Source organism: Notechis scutatus, chromosome Z (genome assembly GCF_049901735.1).
Source record: "Notechis scutatus isolate UNSWTSFEM ecotype Mainland chromosome Z, rNotScu1.2, whole genome shotgun sequence".
Taxonomy (NCBI): domain Eukaryota; kingdom Metazoa; phylum Chordata; class Lepidosauria; order Squamata; family Elapidae; genus Notechis; species Notechis scutatus.
The window spans coordinates 103,834,952-103,858,063 of NC_142025.1; the positions used below are offsets into that span (position 1 = coordinate 103,834,952).

Genomic DNA, 23,112 nt, shown 5'->3' on the forward strand with positions numbered 1-23,112 from the left:
GGTGAAATCGGCAGTGCAGGTTGTCCTAGCAGTAAGGTCCCTGCTGATTCTTATTGCTAGCTGAACTTTGGGGTGTCTTTACATTACATGCCAAAGAATTTAAATTCAGTCCCTGCTCTCTTCAATGACCAGCTGAGTCATTGACAGTCAAAGGAGGCTATGTTGAATTACAAATATGCCAACCTTGTTTTAAAAAATTATTCTCATAAGTGCATCCTTTATTTGAAGGGTTCAAAACTGTCTGGGTGCCACTTAGATTATGCTATCTTCTGCATTTATTTTAGCCACTGATGCTGAAGCTGAAACAAACAGACTCACACTACAAAAACAAAACAAAGCAAAACAAAACCCACCCTCCATATCCTCTAACCCTGTCTACTCTGGGAAAAACTGGAGTTTTGATGGTAGAAGTAGGCACAAAAGTAATATCAGGGAGATAGGAGGAACAAAAGGGGAAGCAAAATATATTCTGTATCAGAACTCTGGAGAAACAAAGGGTGGGCATTGTCTATAGATGAGGACCTGGCTACCTTAACAGAGAAGCCATTTTCATATTTACTTTATATCAGTTGAAACTGATTCATATTGCCAGAGGGTAAAGTGGATAGCATGTGCAAAATGCATGGAAATGACAAAGCAGGCATGGTATGTCTTTATGTAGCTTTGGGTGAACAGGGATGGAATACCAATCTATGTCTTATCTATCAATTCAGACAAAGGCAGCATCTCAACTGAACACCACCAAATGCAAGGGAGAAATACAGTGGCACTGGGTCAAAGCCCAACACAATTGCATTTTGTCTCCCCCAAAAATAATTACCTGGGAGTTACCTTAGCTTGGCTAATCAGAGGCAGACCAAAATTTAAGTGTAGGTCCGGATTTAATTGGCTAAAAAGGGACTCTCAGTATAGTTAGGTCTGTGATGGTCTTTTAACCCAGCATCCCAGATGTTGTTCTTGGGTGGTGGAACAGGCAGGCGGGGGTGGAGAGGAAGCACATAAGTGGTGGGGGATAGAACGTGAGACAGGAGCATGAGGAAGAGGTCCATTAGGTGCATCGGTGCTGGCTTATTACAACTGGAAATAAAATGTAGTAAATCACTGGTGAAATGATGCCCAACTAATATCAAATATGTGTTGATGTATTCCAAGGAAGGAAGGACTTTGAATACACTTAAAACCATAAGATATCAGCCTTGGCTGACAATCAGTCAGAAGGACCACATCATAAAATAAGCCTGGAGAATGTCAAGACATTTCTTCAACTTTACTAGTAAAGCAATAGACATTTTATAAAATGCAAATAATTCAAGTAGGAAGGAAAGTTATCAGAGGTAGATACCAATTTGCTGTGGATAATCTCTCCTTGAACATTACCCATATATAAAGATGTAACATCTGTTGCTAAGCTCAGTTTCAGATACGCTCTAAAGGAGCCAGCAGCATGGCTAGCAACGCATCAGCTCAAATACATTGTCTCACACAAAGAAGGAAGACATTTCACCAAGAAATAGCAGCCATGAATACCGGAAAGATCAATTATCTAAATGCACTACTGATTCTCAGGCCGAGTTCATTTCAGGACCCCCAGCCCATATTATAGGTTACCTCAGCCGCTTATTAGCCATGGAACTTGAATTGTTTAAATAAATGCCCTCCCAAATGGGAGTAGGCAAGAGATTGAGCATGCAGACTGTGCCCCAATCTCCAGTGTCAATGTACCTGATGGTCTTGGCTGTTATATGTTTGGTGCATTAGTGATTCATGGCCAGTTTGTGTGCCAGCTCATGAACAAGTGATCAACAAGTGTACAGGGAAGTTGATAAATGGGGATCTTCTCACTCTTCCTATTTGTACAACCCAATGTAAAAGAGGGGCAGGATTCGTATATACCACAATGCGATTTGTTTGATTTTGTTTATTAGGCATTATCGATCTATTGTGATCTATAAAACATGGTTTATATAATACATTATGAGAAGCTATCTAATTAGCCTTCTCTACGCATGGCTTACTGTAATACAGGAACTATGTTTGGAAAGGGGGATTTATTAACCCATGGCAGCTAATAAGCTGCAGTAGCATTTTAAAAGGCTACCAGGATTACTGTGATGAAAAAGGCTCCAGAGTCCATGAACATTATGCTATAAAAGTTCTTTAGTCAGGCTGTCTAAGGCAGTCTATGTTTACCAGAGGCCTTCCACCTGTTCTAGATTTCAGTAGTTAAGGGGTTGGATCAAGGATGGGGTGAGCCAAGTATAAATGCAGCCTTGGCCAAGAAAAATTAAGGGGAGACTTCAGGCAAGGCCACTCTCAGCCTTGCTTATCCCACAGCAAGCCAGTTTTGAGGGGTTGGAGGAAACATGAAAACAAACAAAGAGATAACTCTCATTCCTAGCTAGATTATGAGAGCCGAATTTCAATGCACCTGAATGTCATAAGCATTGAGAACATTGCTCTTAATTCTACAAGATTTGTATATGTCTGGAGAGAGGCTGAGTATTTTCTGAAGGAGCTTGCAGCAACTGGTCATTTAGGCTTCAAGGTATTTCTCAGCCAAATAAGGAGCTAGGCTAAAACCTACCTGGCATGGTTTTGAAAAAGCAGGACCCTCTCTCCTTGATTGGGCCCAGGGGACAACGGTGCTGGCAGCTGCCCTACATACAATAACTCAAATGCAGAGAGGGGATTGTTCAAAATTGCTATAAAAGATAAAGGTTATAGGTTTGGGAGCTGCTCCATACATTCCAGTTCTTATTGTTCAATTCTGACAGTTCTAATTTTAGGAATAAAGCCTTTTTCAGCATTTTATTCCACAATGCATCTATTTTTATTCTTTTGTTTCTTTTTTTAATGAAAAGAACAATGGTGCAGACTGGAAACAATAAAACAGCAACCACAAATGACCCATGGATAATAATTCCATTAATATTGTTAATAATATTCAATCTCCATCTTATCCCTGAACACTAAGTAAATTTCTTTTGAGAGAAAATAAATAATTAGAAAGAGTGGAGGGAAACCTTAAACAAATAAGGATAATTTTTCAAAATATACCTTAGTTCCAGAATTAGCATTACTAATTATTGTATAGATATTGATAAGCTAAACCTCCCCTATCCCAAATCCTCACTTGATTTCCAGAACTATAATAAAGAACTTTGTCTGGACTTTTTTACAATTAGTAATGAGGATCAGTGTCAGCTATTTTGAGAACCTTTTGACATTCTCTGCCCTCTGTTCAAAATCTCACCTGGTCAGCAAACTGGTTCAGTTGATAGCTGTCAAGTTGCTTCTGTATTGCTGGATCCAGAATGCTAACTGACCCAGTCAATGCCAGGCAGCAGAGGAGCAGGAAAGCAATCCAAAGTTTCTGGTGAACTGAGTCCATATGTGAGAGGCTGCAAGAGGGAAGTAGGACACTGGATCTGCCATCCAGAGCACTGCTGAGTCCAAGTTGCAATTTGATGTTGTGGTGGAAGACAACTGTGCCCACCGCAAGATGCTGGATGGAACCAGTAGCCGAGATCAAATGTGATTGTGAGAAGGTTTCAGTGTGTCTAGCTGGCTTTACAATGTCTAAACGAAATGCCAGATCTCCAACTGAGTTCTGGAGGGTTCTTCATTATTTTCTAAATCCTCCATGAAATTGGTTGCCTGCGAATTAGATCCCTGCTATTGCCAGTGTCTTCAGTTAGGTGGCCAGCTGCATGAATTTAAAAAAAAAGGGTGTCAGATACGGATTCCTGTTGTGCTTCTACTATTTCTCATCATCCTGGTTCAGCCTGTCTGTAATTCCAACAGATGGGACAAAGTATATAAATCTAACTTCTGGACCATTTTGCACTTAAAAAAATATATTATGCCCTCAAAGTGTCACAAAATTCTATCAAAGGGAAGAATATTTTCTCCTTACTCATTTTGGGTTTGCTCTGCAGTTCTCAGAAGCATTATTGGATTATTCATCTTTGCCAAAAGAAGGCAAATATGGTTTTTATGGGGGTCAATAACATCATTAAAGTTTCTATATTAGACTAAGCAAAATAAGCATGGTAATTATTTATTTAGCAATCATTATAATCCACTCCCACCCACACAGACTCTGGGCAGTGGATATTAGTCAAAATACTATCCTTTCCCTGTTCCCCAATTAAAATAATTAACACTCAACTAATTATAGTGGTGATCCAAAAAAAAAAAAAAAAAGCCTAAGAGCCAGAAGCTTGCTAAAACGAATTTAACTTTGTTCTTAAAAGCATTGAGGGTACTAGAGATGAAAGGTTCTATAAAATGGGGGCCACCTCCAAGGATTTTCAAAGTGATAGGGTTGGCAGGGATAAAGAAAAAAAATATCTGCCATGAAGTCCATGTGGCGTCAGGAAGCGCACGGCTAATTATTTTTTACATCATGCCTTTTTATGTATTATTTCCTGTGAATTTCCTACAACTTAATTAAGTAGTGTCAGAGAAATACTTGGGGCAACTACCCCAAAATTATTCAAGAGCCACATGCCATCTTGAGGTCAAAGCTTATAGTTTCTACTGCTTGTCTTACAAAGGGGCAAGATGAACAGACAAACAGTAAAATCCAAAAAAACCTTGGTGAAAATATAAAGGCCTGGAAAACAACTGAATTACAACTGGGGTTGTAATTCAGATTCTTCTGGAAACCCAAAGGCTTCCGACAGGAACTTATGGCTAGTATTCTTGGATTCTCTACAACCAATACATATTTTAGTAGATTAGGCTATAGAAAGAAAAACATTGATTATTTTGGGTAGAAGCAGGATCATTTGAGGAGAGATGAAACTCTGTACCTACTTTTTCCCAAATAGAAAAGCCATCAGAACACTACTTGTACAGGTATTTCAGACCGGAGAAGGAAAACACTTGCAATTTAGTTCAAATTAAATTAAATTAAATTTGCATGGGATCAAATTAGAGACGGAATGAATGGAGCCTATGACGGATATCGTGCTTTTTCTCCCTTTTTCTCTTTCCTCAATTTTTTTAGAAAGGCAGAAGTCAGGCTAAGTCTGGCTAATAATAGGATTCTCCTGTTCCCCAACGGAATAGCAAGTCATCCAAAGGAGAAGAAAGAAGAGGACCTTTAATTCCTCAGTTCTCCCCTCCTCTGAATTCTGCTGCAGCTTCTTCCATCTGTTATTGCTGCATCTTTGCTAGAGTTACCAGTGTTCCTGCTCAAAATAACAAGTATTAAGGGCTGAGTAGTGTAACTGCGCTCTCGCTCTCTCTCCCCTCCCCTTCCCCCCTCTGTCCCCTCTGTCACACCAATCATATCTTTCATGCCTGACTGCCATTGTTCTATACCATCCACCTAAAGTGATCATGCCCCAAACTCTGTTCATTTTTCTATCATTGTCACCTAAATAAATTTATTATTCAAGTATTATATTATGACATTTTGATATGGAAATAATCCACAGTGCCTAAATGTCATGTTGTTTCTTATCCATAGATTAAAAGAAACAAACTATGATCTAGTGCAATGGTCGCCAACTAGTGGGCCGGGAACCACTGGTGGTCCGCGAGAAAATTTTGGTGGTCCACAGAGAATTATCACTCCCAAAGCACCCCCCCCAAAGCAATTAATCCAGGCTGTGTGGAAACACAAAGCTGCGCCACCCACATGGCCCGTGGGAACACAAGGCTTGTTTCACTTGCATTGCGAACAAACACGAAGTAGTGAGGGAAGGGGAGAAAGGGCGGAGGGGGGAACTCGCCGCATGCACCTCGCCTGGCCACCAGGCTGCTTCTTTCCACTTCTTTCTTCTTCTGCTTTTGGCTGCACATGAGGAAAGCAGCAAAAGTCTTTCTTTCTCTCCTCCAAACTCCGCCAGAAATGAGTCTTTGGGACCCTGCAAGGCATCATGTTCCAAGAGGCTGCATTGGCACGACAAGTCTCACAAAGTCTCACAAAGATTCATTTCTGGCAGAGTTTGGGGGAGAGAAAGAAATACTACTGCTGCTCCTGCTGCTTTCCTTGCATGAAGCCAAAAGTCTCTTTCTCCCCCCTAAGAACGGAGCTGGAGACGGTATCCTGCAATCCCAAATAAAGAATGATCGATCGGTAGGAAAATGGGGTGGGGACTTTTTTGGGGGATTTTCCCAGGGCCTCTGCTGCTTTTTGCAGAGACCCTGGGAAAATGTCAGCAAGCCACTGTCAGTCAAAATTCATATTAGTGGTCTGTGGGATTTAAAATTATGAGTTTGGTGGTCCCTGAGGTCCAAAAGGTTGGCAACCCCTGATCTAATGAAGTACTATTTCATCCTTATTTTAAAAATAGTCTTGATGTAGGCCGTCCATAGTGATCAGTTTCTCGATGTGACCATGCTGATGACTTCTCTGATAATTTGTCTGAGTTATAGCCAACAATGATTAGCCACCACAGTTAAAGACTACTTCGAGAATATAATTTAATAGATGTGAGAGATATCTGGCAGAAGAACCACAGTTCCCTTGGGACTTTCTCTGACCAGCAAAATCATGTCACAGTTATCATAGGACCTGACCTCATACAGCAGCTAATTATTTGCAAAGCAGCTAACCTTTACACAATTATTTTTATTACAACAGCTGCCTCCCCCAAAAAAAATTCTGGATAGTAACATAACATTGCCATTATCTGAACTTACCCATGCTTCATCAGCTCTTTAGGAAACCCCAAGTACTGTATTTATTGTTCTTTACTTGCAGACTCAGTGTACTGGAAATAAGTTTAGGTTTACAACTTTTGTTTACTTGCTGAACTAAATCTCCATTCAGACACACATTGACATCAGTCGTATTCCCTATATGTCTGAAGAAGCTGCCAGAAAAGTGGAAAAGGTTTAGTTATTTGTTTGATGCATATCCTGGCTTTAACTCAAGAGCTTAAAGCAACATAAACAGCACTCCCTTCTTTTTTTTTGTCCACAATAAAAACCCTATGAGTTAGACTGAGAGAATGACTGGCCCAAACTTATTCAGGGAGCTTTTGTAGTTGAAAGTGGACTAGAACCTGGGTGTCTCTAGTATTGCTCCAGTTCCTTAACTATGACACTGTATTGCATGTGTGCTCAGCTAGGTTGAAAAGGCATCACTGTAATCATATCGAATGGCTATCAGTCTAAGGGCTAAATCATACAAATCATACAAGAGCTCACCTGCTCAGAAGCAATGCTTAACAGAAAGATAGAAAATCTAGAAATATGTATGTGGAACAGGAAGCTGTCTCTACCAATTGATATAGCCAAGAAAACTCATATGTGATTCCAGGATGTCACTTGTACAGATTCAAATAAAGTCTCATCAAATATGTATGCTTGCCTGCTTCAGGGAATACAGAACCTATGTGGCCTAATTTACACACTCCAGGTGCTTTAGCAAGTGTAGGTGCATATTAGCAAATTGAGCACCTGCTGTTTTCAAAGCGTTAAAATCAGTGGTTCTCAACCTTTTCTTCATCACAGATGCCCCTTAAACACCATTTGTGGCCACAGACTATGGCCATGGACCCCCCAAGACTTAACTCAAGATTTAAACCATAACATTTTTTCAAACCTTTGCAGACCCCTTGTGACAACAAAAACATCACCGAGGACTGGTCATCGTTCACTGGAACTGAATTTCTTTTACTTGCTACTGTACATCAACCTTCCTTTATTATCTGGGATTCAATTTTGGACAATCTGCTCCCTTAATTCCCCCAGTCAGCAAGATCAAAGGGCAATGATGAGATGTCTAAAACTGCTGGGTGGTAGCAAATGGCAATACTGCAATAATACTTGTGATCAGAAAGTCCTCTGCATGAGCTTATCAAGAGCAACTGCCAATCAGAGTAAACAACAACAAGAACAATATTGAGTTAGTACTAAGCTGGTATATGATAACTTCATTATGGCTTTGGAAATGTGTGAACCCAGCCAAGTATCATAATCTTGTATCCTGTAATCCTGCTAAACCAAGCTAGATTGTCACAAATATATCACACTGGTAAATGCCAAAGCATATCGGTGCCCTTATCTTTCTAGCTCTCTTTTTGAGATCGCACAAAGCCTGCTTTCCCAAAGTTAACAGGTCATGCGGAAGAGCACCAAACCTACTTCATAAAGCATCTGACAGGAGAAAATGAATTCTGACAGGCTTGTGTGGACTGAAGTGTACATTTTAGTAAAGACAGCATGTTGAGGTCTGTTGAATGTGTCTCCTGCCTCATAATCCACACCCATGGGTGGGATACAAGACATTTGTCTAGGGAAGGGCTGTGAGATTTTCTCCACTATAGACAAACTAGGGAGATCTGGGTGCAAAATCTTACTTGGCTGTTTGTGGCAGTCATAAAATAGCCATTGCCTCATATGGTTGTTGTGAAGTAGTGGGCAGAGAAGCACCTACAGAATCCTCTCTGAAAAAAACATAGCCAGAAATGTTACTATTAAACTTAGCAAGCTAATGCTTAGGAAATGGTGGCTAAAGGGGGGTTAGGAAAAAGGATTCAGAAATAATTACCCCGAGACATTGCCGCTCAATGTTTAATTGAGCTGCTGTACATTTTAAACAAGATTTAAAATTATAGACAAATTGGAGAATTATAGACAAATTTTGCATTGTGCTTTTTTTAAAAAAAAAAATCATAAATATTGTTGAAGGCGGATTTTAGTATTCAGTCCTCATCTTATTTTACATTAGCTTGAAGGTTAGAATCAAATAAAATCTGCTACATTTTATTCTCACTCACCCTCATCAAAAATCCACAAAAATGTGTCTAAAACAAGTTGTATACAGGCAACACCAGTTATATTTAAAAAGAGGATTTACATGGGATAAATTTTATTTGATAAATTTTTAATGAGAATTTTTTAAATGGGAAATTCACATGATAAAAGTTAAACCAATATGTAAGGTAAGCCTGATTAAAATTTAGAAACCTACAAAGTGTAACAAGGCATATAAAATTAACATTTTTTAAAAAAAAAATAGACACTTTATAATTTCAAAACTTATTTTTAAGGGGGAAAAAACCACTGAATGCTAAAACTGTCTAACATGTTGAAGCCAATAGGATTTTAATTATTTACATATTACTCGACTTACAACCACAATTGACACCAGGATTTCCATTGCCAAGCAAGTCAGTTATTAAATGAGTTGCACCTGTTTTATAACCTGCATGGTCTTTAAGTGAATCATTGCAGTTTGTTAAATGAATCATGAGATCATTAAACGCATCTAGCTTCTTCATTGACCTTACATGTTGGAAATGGAGATCATGTAACCCCAGGATGCTACAACCACTGTAAATACATGCTGGCTGCCAAGCACCTAAATTGTGACATTGTGATTATGCAGCTGTTGCAAGAGTCATAAATTCAGGACTGGTTGTTGTGAGTCACTTTTTTCATGCTGCCTAGGGAATTCTGGGAGTTAAATCCAGACATGTTAAAGTCACCAAGGTTAAGAAACATGGCCTCAACGCCTTTCAAAAGGCAAGCAGGATCAGGGCCAAGAGGCTCTCAGGGGGAGGCTGTTCCAAAGAACGAGGTTGGCACCCTTGCAGTATCGGGGCGATGGTAATCTGCAGTCCCCTCTAATTTCAATGAATGCTCTTTTCATCCTGCAGTGCAATACCAACAAGTAACAGCACTTTGCCTCATGTTTTTAAACCACAGATGCACGATTGGCAGGTCTCTCAAGGTTTGGGTTTGGCACTCTACCCTCTCCTCAGCTCCTGCAGATTTTCAATAAGTTAAAAAATTAAATATGATTATTTTACCTCGGCCAAAATAGAAAGGAATGGAATTTGTATAAAAAGAAGGGGTTTAAGAAAAATGTGATTTTAACTCATCCGCTTTCCTTTCATCCCTCACATATATTGCTTGGGACACATTCCGTGCACCTGATATGTGATGTCAATTTTGTGCGTTCACACTTTAGGCTACCCCAAGAGCTGATGCAGAAGGACAGCTCACTAATTCTTGAACTAAAGAAAGAAAAGGATGCAGCTTTCAGCTGGAGCTCTGCCATGGCTCTTTGAAAAGAAAGATCCGCCCCAGATCTAGATGACACTACGGTCATTTGAAGAAGAAACTAAATGGGCTGGTAAAATTTCACATAAAAGGAATTGAATTCTCTGGTGGGGTCAGATTAATAGACTATTTGATAAAAGCCCTGCTGATTAGGCTAAAGGCCTTGGAGGCCAACATCCCAATCCCCAAAGGGCCTAATCAGTGATCTCAAGGGAACTAAGCAGGCCATGAGCAGTTGTACAGCAATTACTGTTCAGTAAATGCTCTTTCTACTCCTGGAGAGAATGCATTACTTGGAGCAAATATTCTCCAGGTATGTCTGAGCTGATTTCCATCCTCCTGATCAGCCCTGATGGCTGGAGGATCATGGGAACTGATCTCCCATTTGACATTGCAAAGGTTCGGCTTCAATGAAGATTCTATATCTCAACATTTTCCTCCCAAAGCCTCTCTTACGTAAGAAAATATTCTGCCTCTGATGATTCATGTAGCATAAGAAAGGTAGACAGGAAATAAGCAAACATCAATGAAATTATAATATAGAAAAATACAACGTAGAAACAATAAAAACTAGGCAGCTCTAATAGTGGAATACCAACAAGTTACCAGTGTATAGTAACAAGAAAAGCTGAACTAGACCAAGGGTGAACAACTATGGCCCCTTTATGACTTGTGGACTTCTTGACTCCCAGAATTCCTGAGACAGCAAATTGTAAAGGGGTTATAGCTGCCCATCCCTGAACTAGACCCTACAAAAGCTTCTCTTCTCTCCCTTTCCCTCCCTCCATCCGTCCATCCGTCCGTCCGTCCGTGTGTGTGTGTTTACATGCTAGTTTTTAGGTACAACATAAAAGTTGCTACAAGTTCCCAAGTAGAAGACAACCCCTTTTTCTCAGACTTAGACAAAAAAGTTTCACTCAGATTCAAAGCTAAAAAATTATCTGTATTCAGAAGACAAGCAAACTGATGGAACTAGATCCTAAAAGCTCTTGATCATCACTTCATTTTTTTTTTTAATAAAGTAGGACGCATTTTCAAAGCTTCCATTTTTCAACTCCCAATCACATCTTCTAAATGGGTCGGCAGCAGTCCCAATAACATAGTTCATACAATACAGCATCCTGAGATTGTGTGAACCTTTCTCATTGTGACTTATTTAATCACCCATGATTGAAGAAATTATCACATGGTGCAATATAAAAACAAACAATTAAATCTCAGTCTCAACCCCCATTTCCCACCTTATCGCAAGCCTAGAGAGAAGTTTTAGAAATATTCTAAGTCTTAGTTATACACTTAACCAATAATTTAAATGCTTTAGTGCGTTACCTTTGTTATATAGTTCTTGAATATTATGCACCATTTTGATTTATGAGTTATTGGATGATTCTTGTAGCTATCCTGTCTGTAACATTTCAGAATAAAATTGTCATGTGGCGTTGGGTAAAAACAATGGGTTCATTTACATTACTGATAGATTTATTTTATTTATTTATTTTATTTTTATTTATTTTATTTTTTATTTTGTCAAGTGATTATAAGATAACAGGTATAAGTATAAACATAGTTAGGAATACATGAAATGGATACATATAAGAAAAATAAAAAGAAATAAGAAACAATAAAAAGAAACGGTAGGCACGTTGGTGCACTTATGCTGTAGTTTCTGTCAAAACCATATACAATACTTGCATGGCAAAGCCAGTTTGTATCCAATATAATGGTGCATGACCTTATATTTATCACAGTAAAACAGAAATAGAGCTGAAACATGATCACTTTATATTTGTGGATATCTAGAATCCAAAGTAATATCATATACAAACGTACACATACCTGTCACAAAAAAACTGCCCAACTTGAGACTTGATGGTTCAGTAGTATATTACATATTTGCTGAAAAAGGAAAGCTAAATCCAGCTGAAACAGCTGACTGACTACGCAACCAAATATAATAATAATTTATTAAACTTGCATGCTGCCCAACTCACAATTACTCTGGGTAGCTCACAATAATACAAACAAAGAAATTACAATAAAATCAATGAAACATAAAAGGTCATATGGAAGAAGAATACAACTAGCCTTCTCAAAAATTTTGAGCAGGCCTCTTAGAAAGGACATAGACAACATTTTGTTGTAGGGCTTACTTGTGGATCTTAAAATCAACAGTAAATTCATCCCAGCTCCAAATTAGCCACATAAAACAGAAAAGATTAGCTAGTTGCATATAGTTGGCTATTTTCCTTTGTTCCTTTTCTTCAATCTTACTCTTATTCTAATTTCCTCTTTCTTAGCAATGTTTCCTGAATGCAACAGAAGATGAGTTCAGCCTGTGTGCTCTTCAAATAGCCTATTAGTTGGCCAATAGCATTACATGCATGGGCGAAAGCAAATACATCCAGCTCACAGCTGAAGGTTGCATATGGTCTACCAAGGCTTTGAAGTAACCAGAATCTTTCCCAAAGTTGTTGATGACTTGCAGTATTTAGTGTAATAGAATGGAAAAATAAAGATATATAGGTGCACTTGTATTAAAATAATATTAAATTCAAATTAAATTACATTACATTTAGTTTGGTCTGGTTCCATGAATTTTTGAGAGTGTAATTGTTGATGTGCCAGTCTTAGGCCCTTGGCCTATTCTCCTGCACCAAAGTTACACACACAGGGCTCAACTTTATCCTGTTTATCTGCCTCTTTTCTTTTTGTGCCAATTTAACAAGAATATATCAGAGCAGTTTGCACACAGTAATATTGGTTAAATATGGTAATGATAACACTTCTTCAGATAATATCATATACTTTTATTTGTTCTTGTCCATTAAAGTGGACAAGATAATAAAAAAAATAGTCTAATTTTTTTTATATTCCACCTTCTGACCAAAAGATAAATGCCTCATTAAAAGGAAACTTGTAAACTTCTTAAAACAATATAATTCTAAATTTTGAAGTAGCACTAAGTGCTACTTATATACTAAGTGCTACTTATATATAAGGATAAGTTCAGCACCATATCAGAGAAGCAACACATTGGGGAGGCTTATGTGAAAGATTGTAGCTTCATTATAGGATAGGCTTACATGGGCGGCAAATAGCAGCATCAAATAAGTCTCTTGTTGTTAACATACAACAATGTGGTTATGGTTACAGTGCGATCCTATCCAATTCCAGGCTTCCTTTTATTCAATGGGCAGATATCCTTCTTTCTAGAGATGCACCTTCACCAAACAGAACAAACAATAAAAGGCTATGACATAAACATAAAGGAAGAAGCAATAGGTTTCTGCCGAAAACAAAATTTACTTTATCTCCTTATATCAAACAGACATGACTTATTTTCCTGGAATTTGCCTCATTCAGTGATGCAAGATAATTTCAAAAGTAGATAGACAGAATAATAAGAGATATTCTTGTTGGCAGACATCCATATTACTTCTGTTTTTTATTGCACAATTTTGGCACTTGGATCCTGATGTTCTCTTTTATTATAATCATCCTTTTGAAACTGCTTTTAACACCTGATGTATTAGTTTTCTCCCTATAACATTTGTCTTGTTTGTTATCAGTAACACCCAATAAAATCATCAGTATTGCCATTTCAAGGGTACAGGAAGTGAGGCCAAAAACTCTCCTGTTTCAGCCTTAGAGCTGAGTGAAAATTTTAAAATAGGTCTCTCCCATATCCACTACATCAGTGATAGTGTCTGGTGGACACCCATCCACAACATTTTCTGTATGCATAAAAATATGAACTATTTTCATTGACACATATACAGGTGTACTTAGACCACAACTGAGCCCAATATTTCTGTTGTTAAGTGAGACATTTGCCTCATTTTTATCATCTTTCTTGCCACTCTGGTTAAGTGAATCACCTCAGTTGAAAAGTTGGTAACATGGTTATTCAGTGAATCTAGCATTCCCATTGACTTTGCTCATCAAAATATTGCAAAAGGTGATTACAAAAGGTGATTAGGACTCACGATCATGGGCAGGCTGCAAAGGCCGTGTGAAAAAAATGGTTATAAGTCACTTTTTTCAATGCTGATGTAACTTTGAACAGTCAATAAGCCCATGACTACCCATGATATCTTGGAAGATGACACCTAATATATGTCTGCCTGTTACAAATAATTTAAATAATGGCATTCATATTAGGAAGAATGGCACTATCCTAAGAGTGCAGTACTTGACAAAACACAGTCACAGAGCAGTATCTGGTATATATACATGTTACAGAATTCAGTCAACCTATCAGATAATTATTTTCCAGATTAGGGTATCAACCAGACTGATATGTTTTCAGTGGGAGTTGAGTATGAATTCACACAGAGTTGAGTTGTTCACGCTTACCTTCTCTTATTCATCTCTTGTGATTGTTAGCTCAGTTTTGTCAGCCTGTTGCTTATTTCCTTACCTCTGTTTCTTGACATGCCCATTGTGCTGCAAAATATCCTGAGTGCACCATAAAATACAAATAGGCAGGGTACAGCTATGTGCTGCTACTCTTGAGTGAATCTTTGGATTACCTTAGTAAAAAGCTTTCTTGACAAGCCCGAGCAGCTGCCACAAATACTTAATGCTCAGTTTCTAAACAACGTTTTCATTTTGTAGTCTTTTTGACCCTGGCTCAGCAAACTCGTGATAACAATTAGAGTTGGAGCAACACACTTTTGCATTCAGTGTGAAACAGACACTGTTCTTAGGTAAACCTCTCTTTCCCCCTGCTGATGTGCAGCTGGGATATGCTGCAAATGCATTAGCTACCACTGGCTTTGGACACACCTGTGGAATGTTCTCTATGCTTTTGGATGAGGCTGCGCAGGACTTCAGTTGAATATTATACATGAGAAAGGAAGCCCTGCCATTAAGCCAAGTGTGCATGTGCAGGGTGCATTTATCTGTGTCAGTGAGAGGGAGATTTCAGTTCTCTGGCTCATGCATCATGTCAATACCGCCTCTTCAATCACTTGCCATTTGTCACCCCCGCATGGAATGAGTCACTGTGCTGTGTAAAGGAGATGAGGAGGAGGAAAAAGAGAAAAGGGGTTTTGAAGGGAACCTCCAGGAAGGTGGATCTGAGCTATTAGTGCTTCCCCTATGTAGATGAGAAACACATAGGTGGGGGGGAAAGACCTCCACCCCCCTGGAACTCCATGGCTGGAGGAAGAAGGAAAAGCTAAGGGTGATGTGAAAACCCTGAAACAATATCAAGATGATTTCCAATTTCTAAATGAAAAGAGCACATTCTCCAAGCAACACTGCAAATACAGAATGAAGAAAAAGTTATCACTCACACTATGACTTATTGTGTACTGAACAATAATAGCCTACTTGTACTACACATAAGGGGAAAAACAAGTCTGTACATCTTGTAGTTTACACAAGGCAACAACTGAAAATGAAGCTGGGTCTCCATATACTGCTGCTGCATTGACCATGACGACATTTGGCCATGCATACTGGGGGGCAGGGGAGAGCATGACTCATTGGGGCTCTACCATAAAGAAGTCAGGAATTCTGCTCATTAATAGGATAATATCACCTTGATTCTTTCTCATCTCTTATTTTTCTCACTAAGCTATAATGCTGTACATTATAATCCAGAACATTTACGTCTTCTCACATAAGAGATGTTTTGCTGGAGCAGACCAAAATTAGTCCAATTTCTCAAATTTTCCTGCAGGTAAGCAACCAGATGTCTCAAGAGAATTTTCAGCAATTGGTACACTAAGATATATGTCCTCTAAAAATCACAGCTGCAGGTTTAAAGCTGGAGATGGATCCCACATGGATTTCCCCTCTTCCTTTTCATAGCCATCAAGTGTGGTAGCCAACAGTGTGTCCTGTGATGAAATATCTTCACTCAGTTTTCAGCAAGTACTAATCCTTGTTAAAGTTCCCAAAGCTAACTACAGTCCTCAAATAAGTCAAACTAGGTAATTAACAAACAAATTAATTGTTTTCGTTTCTTTTTAATCTTAAGTCTCCCAATATCAAGAACCTGACTCCCATCAGGACAGAAACAAAAAGTTCACTTTTTTCATTGAAGGACTTAGAGACTTTCCCAAACATTATACTTAACGGTTATGGTAAGCTTTCAGGATGCAAAAATTCCAATAATGTAATTTACGTTTTTTTTCTGTTGGAACTATAAATTAATGACCAAAAGCTATAGGATGCAGAAGCAGTATTTGACACTTGGAGCAGTCTTCCCCTCAAGAAATACCTTGAAGATAATGAATGAGTTGAAGTCTCTGCAAAAACATTATTTCATTATATTTTGATTCCTAGCCCCAAAACTTTCAGAAGCTCTTCCAATTACAATATGGACTTACAGAAACACTACCCAATCTTTTGCCCTAGGACATCCATTGGAGACTGATTGTTCTGCCTTCCTTCTTTTCTCTGTTTCATGTGTTATTGTTCAATTTATCCAACAGAGTTGTGACCCACTTAGACCATTTTTTTCTGCACTACTGGTTGATAGGTACTATATTGTATTGTACCTAGGATGCTTCACACTAATAAGTGCATTTTGCACAAACTGTCATTCTTTTCGATGGTAGGCTTTCAATAAGATCAGTGGAAACATATAAAGGAGTCCCTGATGCGTTTGGGGGAGGGGTCTTCTTGCGCTTTTTATTGAGTGAAGTCCTAGATTTTGTCACTACTTCTCTCGTAATTCAACTCCTAGCCATCAGCTGCATATAAAGATCAAAAGGAAAGAAAAATGAGCCCTAGTAGAGGCCATTTTTATCTTTCTAGAATGCAAAGCCATGTACCTAACCATAGTTTAGGAAACACAAATGGAATCAGACAAGAGGGATTCATGCAAAAATTACATTGCTTTGGCCTTGTTCTCTACCTGTCTGTCATGAGAATCCCATTAATCCATTAGTACATTTGATAAAGTAGGTTCTACATCTGAAAGCGCACACAGGAAATCTAGACTAAATTGCTGACCGAAGGCAACCCCACACCCAGGGAAACCTTCAGATAAATTGTCTCATCTCATCTTCTTCAGCAAGCATATGTGGCTGCAACGATGGGACTTACAAATCAACACATCCAGAAAGCACTTATTTGGGGAAGGCTAATCTAAAAAAATGCTTCTATCCTCTTCCTGCTGACCCATCATGTAAAATATGCATTGCAGGAAGGAAGGGGGTGGAAAGGAGAGCTTTGACCTTTATTTTCATTCCTTCTTTCACTGATTGGGGAATGGAATGGGTACACGGGTGGGATTCAAATTTTTGAACAACTGGTTCTGTGGGTATGGCTTAGTTGGTGGGCTTGGCTTGGTGGTCATGTTATTGGCTGGGTGTGGCCAACTCAATATCACTCACATCGAGGCACGCATCTCCTCGCCTGGCCTCTCATAACTGTGGAGATGCTGCAACAGTCGTAAATGTGAAAAATGGTCATAAGTCCACTTTTTTCAGTGCCATTGTAACTTTGAATGGTCACTCCACACAAGCAAAGTACCAGCAAAAGAGGGAAAGAAAACTCCAGAGAAGTTCCTGAGACAGGAAGTCTAGTCCTGCCAAGAATGTAATAAGGGTTAACAGAGAGGCAGTTTCTGTAAGCAACACCAGAATGTTTCCTTCCTGCCTTCCTTACAGGATTAGGCCAGTAATTTCTTCTAACAATTGGTTCTCCGAACTGCTTAGAGTGTTAACAACCGGTTCTAGTGAATAGGTGCGAACTGGTAGAATTCCACCCCTGGATGGGTACCTTTTATAACTATGTGTGCACCCAAATACTATGGCTGAATCCTATGCCCAGTTATTAATCAAACACTATTTCTAATCTTTAATGAACTGTACTATCTACTATGGACCCAGACACCCAGCCTTCACTACTTAGGTCAAGACGAGGAAACCTTTGGATGGCTAAGACTTGCACATTAGGGAATGGGTGGGGGTAGAATTGAATGGGAAAGTAACACAAAGTGTGTTTAACCAGTTTTTTTGGGGGAAGAGTCTTGCTTTGGAAGGAGGTTTTGGTAGTTAAACAATTAGTATATTTTAAAATTTATGATACACTTTGTTTTTAATTTCAAAATGGTAGCAAAAAACACCATAAACTTTCAACACCTGAGATCAGAATTTCTGCCAGCCACAAAAAAGGGTTTGGGCATGCACCCTGCAGTTTGACACAAACCTAAAATTATATGCTGAAGCCTCAGGGGCCCCATCACCCTTGTTATTAAAGGTGGAATTCAGCAGAAATGCAGGACCTCATTCAGCAAGATGGTTGAATAACTCCCTCCCCATTGCCACATTTTATAGCATGTAATATGCACTATCCACTTTTTACAAAGTTCTGCCGGACATAAATTGACCAACATCTAGTTCACTGCTACCATCTGGCCTGGTGTCTGTTCCTGCAGTACCAGCAATTCCATCCCTGAACTATAACTCCTTCCCCTCCAGGCCTTAGGGCCAAGATGTTGACAGAGCTGGCATTGTTTGTTTGTTTACATATTACTGTTTAAATAAACCATCAGCAAACACACAAACACATGAATAATATGTGGACAATATAATACAGGAGATAAAATATTAAATTAAGATAAAACCATAAAATCACCATAATATGGAGCCATAGAATTGCAATGGGATCAATGTTATCATTTGTTATCTAAGGAAGCTAACCATCCAAGTGCTTCTGGTGTGGTTGCGAGGAGATCATCCCAGGTACCTTGAAATTTCCTGAAATTCTTGAACTATACGTGTTATAGTTTGTTCCGGTCCACCACAGTCATATTGCGGGCCCTCATTAAGGTACAAAGAGTAAATTACCTCCATAATAGTATACCCGGGCAACATTCTGTCTTAACAGAGTGGCTGAAGGTCTATATACACAGAGATTGAACTGGATATTGCATCCCTCAAGGCCAAAAACTACTGAGGCAGAAATTAGCTGGCATGGTGTAGTTGATTTATTTAATATGAGTTATATCAGGCCTCAGTGCAATTTTCCCCCCTTTTTTTCTATAATTAATTGTATTGTGTTCTTCTTCTTGTTCATTGCCCAGAGTTCCTTTGGATAGACAGACAGTCATATAAATCTGTTTGGTAAATCCATAAATAACTCACAGAGCCCCAATCCTACCCAGGTAACTAGGAATTCCTGCCTTCTTCCCTCCCAATTTGCAGCTGCCTGCCTGTCTTTCTGCGCTGGCATCTGCAAGTAACATGACCCAGTCCTGTTGCATCCACAGCCATGTCAGGTCGATAAACTGTCTTGTTGCTGCCAATATGAGGAATACTACCACCATCCTGCAGTTTTCCTATAACTGTGATTGAAGATTTTTGATTATTTTATTTCTTTATATATCACCTTTATTATTTATTTTTACAAATAAGGTAGTGAATATATCCAACACTTCTTCCTATTTTCCCCACAACAACAATTCTGTGAGGCAGTTGGGCTGAGATAGAGTTACTGACCCAAAATCACCCAGGTGGCTTTCGTGACTAAGGCAAGACTTGAACTCACAGCCTCCTGCTTTCTAGCCTTGGCCCTTAATCACTTGACCAAATTGAAAGTTAGGGCAGAGTTTGAGATAAATGATGGGACCACTACAACCCTCCTTCTAATTTCTGCTGCCTGCCCATTAACAAAAATTGCAGGGGGCTGAGAGAGGGGTTTTTAAGACACTGAATACTTTCAGAGTTGAGGAGATTTGGAGCCAGGAACCTCAGGATTTTTGGAAGGAAGAGAAAGTGGATGGAAAGGCTTGATGGATAAAACAACCGTTCAGTGTTTAAAGATGGGGGATAAATCCTATCATCTCAAAATCAGCAAGGCCCATGGAATGAAGATAATAGTAGTTCAACAGTTGCAGAGGCCAAACAAACTGCAGAAAGTGTGAGGGAATCTGCACCTGCAGGTCCAGCAGGGGAACGTTTTGCAACTCAATGCTCTCCCAGAGAGAGGCCCAAATTAAGAGGCTGCGCAGCCCCAAACTGGATGAGGGCTCCAGAAGAGGGGTCCCAAGCTCCTAGGCCACAGCCCTTTGTTAACCAGGCCACCCAAGCAGCGGCAAGCATGTGAAGGTTCATTTGTGCAGGCATAGGATTAGGTTGTGCGTGCGAAACACGCACACACTGCTGCTGGTGGTCTGTGGAGCTGGAAAGGCCGGGGCCCACTGTTTTAGAATCTATTGGGACATATCTAGTAGGTTAGAAGGCTATAGCTTTAGTTTGTCAAGGTTTCTTTCTATTAGGGGTAGGCAAATAAAGGACTGGACTTCAGAGTATCAACACTGGGCTTGGACTTGGCAGAAGGCTCCCTTAGAGCGTCTAAGATTAAAAATTAAATTATGGGGAAGAGTAATCACAGGTTTCTTTGACTGAAAACAAACATTTTTTTACTGTTTTAGAAAGCCTTGTTTCTTAAGGGGGAAGCAAACAAAAATATTTATACCAAGTTAGGCCTGATCCTCCTCCACACATTTCTGTAGATGAGATACGCTATCAGGAAAGGTTGGTGGAACTCATGTCTTCATGTCTTATTTTCCTCAGGCTGGTACATCACGCAACTTATCCACACACATGTACAAAGATATATTTGCATAGGTTGATAGAGTTAACTCGGTTTAGTGGCCAAGGCATGCTAAAAATCGGAAGACCATGAGTTCTAGACCCGCCTTGCACTGGAAGTCAGCTGCGTGACCTTGGACCAGTCACTTTCTCTCAGCTCTAGGAAGGAGACAATGGCAAACCATTTCTGAACATTTTGCTAAGAAAACTGTAGAGACTCACCCAAGCAATCTCCAAGAATCATAATTGAAAAAGAGAAAAAATATTTGTATACCAATCTAAAAGGGATAGGAGTCCGTACATAATGGTAATGTTACATTAATATGTGATAAATTTCCAGCAAGATATTGTTTGGTAAAAAAAACATATTTCCTCAGTATGAGGAATGCATGATAAATTATGTTCTGTAGGTGCATCACTGTCATATACGTAGCCCATTTCTTTCACTAAAGTTTAATAAAAAATTATTATGAAATAAACTTTATTTTTTGCTACCTGTACCCAAGTGTACAATACCTGGAATGCACTCACTTATCTGCATACATTTAATTTTTGCATATCTTTTAGCTGAGGTGGGACAGAACTGAGCTGAAGCACCATAACCCTCACACACATACAAGCACAAAGGGTGTTACTAGAATTCCATTTATTTCACGCAGACAAACAGCTGTTCTATCACACTTGCACTTTTAATGTGTACACAAACTAAATGTGAAACACAATGGTGTTACAAACCTTCCACTGGAAAGGCTGTTGATAGACAAGTTGCATGCCCAATGTCGGAAGGAAATGTGATCTCTTGATAAGTATAGTATATTAATATGTATTGTACTGTTCTACGCCTGTTACAGAATCAGTCCATCTGCCTATGCCATGCTGAGGCATATTAGCAAGTCTGCGCGCACACAGCATGTTCTTTCCCTTCGGGGTTCACTCATTCCCTTGGAAGATAGCTCATTTTTTCCAAAGTTCTCAAGGCTTTCATTTGCCAAAGGAGGTATGGCCTTCTCTGGCGTTGCTCCCCTCCCATCTCTCTTTCCAAGCTGTTGCCTCCACTCCTCTTCCACGCTCTCTGGCACACAGGAGGCCGGTGCTGGCTGCGATATGTGCCCCTAATCACATTAGCAGCGTGTTGGCACAACAGCCGCCCCGGGAGGCTGGCCCATTGTCTGCGCCCTGACGTGCTGAGCCCTGCCAGCCGCCTCCTAATTACACCCTCCGCCAGGCAAGGGTGTGTGGATGAAACCCCCATAGAGTCAAAAATGTGCTGCCCCCATACCTGGCCTCTTCTTTCTTGCCAGCAGCTGGGCCTCAGTCTCTGAATGGATGCAGCTGCTGTGCATGACCCTCTCCCTCAAAAATGCAAATTAAAACACCTGCTGCCCCCCAAACTTGTTCCCTTCGTTCTACTGCGTCCTATGCATGTCCTCGATCTCTCTGTTCCACCTTGATTTCTTTTGCTTCTCTATCACCGGGACCTTCCCTTCTCATTTTTTCCAGCTCACTCTGGACTCATACTAGGGCCCCACTGGTGCGGGCCTGGATCCCGACCTCCACCCCGATCTTTCAGCTGCCCCCATCGCATGCCTCAGTTTCTCCTTCCCAGGTCCACCTGCATGCCATGACAGTCTCCTTCACCAACTCCATCCGCCTTCCGCCCCCAAGGATCTCCTTTCTCCACCCACCCAACCCCTCTTGCACCTTTTTTTCCTTTCTCTCCATGGCGGAGAAGCCCCTCCGTCACCCCGCCTTCACCCATATGCAACCAAGCCCCCCCTTTTCCCCTCCAGCCCCGATCACATCTAGCAGCAGCCTCCCTGCTCCCTTCCAGCAGCCGGAAGGCGCAGCAGTAGCAGTGGCAGCAGCAGCAGTCGCTCTTCTGTCTGCCCGTATTGCCTGTTCCTTACCTGCAGAAGGGAGACGCCGGAGAAGCCGACTCTGGACGAAGGACAAGCGGCTGGTTGCGCTCCGCGACTGTTGCCTCCCTTGCCGGCTGTCCGCGGAAGCTGGTGCTGGGAGCTGAAGTCACACCACTAGAGGGCGCCCGCAGAAAGAAAGGATGGAGGAGGGGCGAAGGGGGCGGTGGAGACGCGACCGAGGGAGCTGCGGCAGCCCCTTCGCCGGACTAGATGCGGTGGGTCGGGGGGCGGCACCGCAAGAGAGGGAAGGAGGGAGGGGGAAAGTGAGCCAGGGCTAGCCAGGCAAAGCAGCAAGGCGGTGGCGGCGGCGGCGGTGGCAGCACAGTGTGTGTTGGTCCTTGCACAATCTGTGTGCAGAGGGATAAAGGATGCATGCACCGGCACACCCAGCGGCTCCCGTGCAGTTTCGTGGCTTTCAGGTTGGGGGCGGGGAGAAGGGCACCTCTCGTTCGCCCAAGGCTATTCTGGGAGGCTCGCAAGCGGAAGGGCGAGAGCCAGAAGGGTGCAGTATTGATTGTCGTGATGTATTCAGATAGGCAACGCGGTGGCGAACTTTCGAACTTGTCTAGAAGGCGGCGTCCTTTCATGGGCAGCAAGATGACAGTATT

General features: G+C 40.5%; 1 protein-coding gene across 4 annotated transcripts in view; it reads right to left on the reverse strand.

Moving 5' to 3' along the window:
* SYT3 (synaptotagmin 3) overlaps positions 1 to 22,861 on the reverse strand; it is a 54,646-nt gene extending 31,785 nt beyond the window's left edge. Inside the window, exons 1-2 of one of the 4 annotated variants that reach the window (XM_087948153.1) lie at positions 22,493 to 22,860; positions 3,254 to 3,706 (exon numbers count right to left, since the gene is read on the reverse strand). The gene's annotated coding sequence lies outside the window, so the exon portion shown is untranslated. Of the gene's footprint in view, positions 1 to 3,253; positions 3,707 to 6,657; positions 6,817 to 22,492 lie in introns of those variants that run through there. The other 3 variants (XM_087948154.1, XM_087948155.1, XM_026669515.2) reach the window with 3 other exon arrangements.
* Between the last annotated feature and the right edge of the window lie 251 nt (positions 22,862 to 23,112).